Here is a 2,096-nt window from a genome sequence, read left to right on the forward strand (position 1 = left end):
CTCGACTATATGTTTTCATGATATGGTATATGAGAGATGTTGTCAGCTCACGTGAAGTTTAGAGTATATTTTTAATCTTTAGTGTAAACCTAAAAGAGCCACCCAAATAGGAAACGGAGTTAGAGCCAAAAAAGCAGATACAATGGAAAAAAAAGTTTAACTATTACAAAAAAGGGAAACAGAAGTAATTAAGAACTAAATATATAACAAATAAAATATAGAAATATGATAGATATACACATAAGCACAGTGTATTTATAGTAAAGGTTGATGGTCTTAAGGGGATATGAGGGAGAGTGGAGTTTCAAAGGAGAAAGTGTAGGGAGGGAGGGCATTTCCATGGGATATTGTTTATAATTATGGAGGTTGTCAATAAAAATAGAAGTTCTAATTTAAAAAAAAGAAGGGAAAAGTCAGGCTGGAGAGATGGCTTAGCAGTTAAGACACTTCCCCCTGGATTTGTAAGCTTGAAATAAACCCCTTCCTCCTATAAACTGTCTCATTTGGATGTTCATGCCAGCAACATGATGCTGTCTCCAGTATCCTCTTTTTTCTAATCCTCTGTAGAGGCTGGTCTCAAACTTAGAATCCTCCTGTGTCAGACTCTAAGGTGCTGGGATTATAAGTGTGAGCCTCTATGCTTGGATCTAGGGATCTCTCTGAATACCTCTATGTCCAAAGGTAGTCACATTCCAAAGTCCTGAGATTTCAATATATGAATATGGCAGGGCACAATTAGCCTATAATAGTATGAATAAAATTATTTCAAATTATTGCTCCCATTTTATAGATGAGAAAGGACAAAGTGTTCAAGGTCAGGCCTATAGTATGTGAGTACCTAAAAGTTATTTCCAGTGGTTTGACCCTCTTAGGACTCATATTCTTATTTATTTATTTCCAAGGAGAAATGGTGGGGGGGGAGAGAGACAGAGAGTGGGTGATGCAGGGCTTCTACTCACTGCAAACAGACTCCAGATGCATGTGCCACTTTATGCATCTGGCTTTACATGAGTACCAGCGAATCAAACCCAGGTTGTTAGACTTTTCAGGCAAAGCCTTAACCATTGAGCCATCTCTCTATCCCAGGACTCATATTCTTAAGAACTGTGCTATACTGAACCATGATTACCCCAAATATCCTCAGTGATGGTTAGGTTTGTACAAAGACCCGTGTTCTGGAAGCCTACAGGCATAAAGACAACAAATCAAAACTGAAGACAGTGCAAGCAGTGGCATTGGGACACTGGTGGGTGACAGGCCACCCACATTTATCTCAGTAGCCCTTCTGTGGCACTGTAAGAGGATAGCATGTCAATGCTGTTTCTATACAAGTGTCAGTCATTAGACAAGGGGCTTAGTTCAGAGATTGCTTATATTCATAAGAAGAGATGAAATGAACAGAGAAGACATAATTAATATAAGACAGGGTTCTTGAGATAATTTGTGAATTGTTTTAAGGTTTTTAACTTACTTTTACTTTCTTTTATGTCATTTACTATATATATGCATAATATAATTTTAAATCACTGAAGTCTTTCTTCTCTGACAAGAATTAATTTCATACACAGCAATATTTCTTAGATTAATTCTCTTGGGCAGCAGACAGCAATGATTCCTTTCATTCCTTTATTTAAAATGCACTCAGGAACCCATCTATGTCTCTAAATCATTTTCTTCTGGCCCATTTATTTCTTATGAAACACTCAGATATTTCAACCACAACTTTTTGTCTCTAGTATGAAGCAACTTTTACAATGTACAGACGTGGCCTGAAGAGGTGGATCAGTGGTTAAAGGCACTTGCTTGCAAAGTCTGACAGCCCAGGTTTGATTCCCTAGTACCTATGTAAAGCAAGACACACAAAGTGATACATACATATGTTAGAGTGCAGTGGCAGGAGTCCTGGCATGCTCATTTTCTCTCTCTCTCTCTAATAAACAATAAAACTATTCAAATGTACATACAGAATATCTAATAGAAAACCTGATCATGTTAAGGAGTATCTCACATGTGTATATTAAAATATGTTTAGAGGCAGGAGTGGTGGCACACACCTTTAATCCCAGCACTTGGGAGGAAGAGGTAGGAGGTTTACC

The sequence above is a fragment of the Jaculus jaculus genome, chromosome 2 (assembly GCF_020740685.1).
Source record: "Jaculus jaculus isolate mJacJac1 chromosome 2, mJacJac1.mat.Y.cur, whole genome shotgun sequence".
Lineage (NCBI taxonomy): Eukaryota > Metazoa > Chordata > Mammalia > Rodentia > Dipodidae > Jaculus > Jaculus jaculus.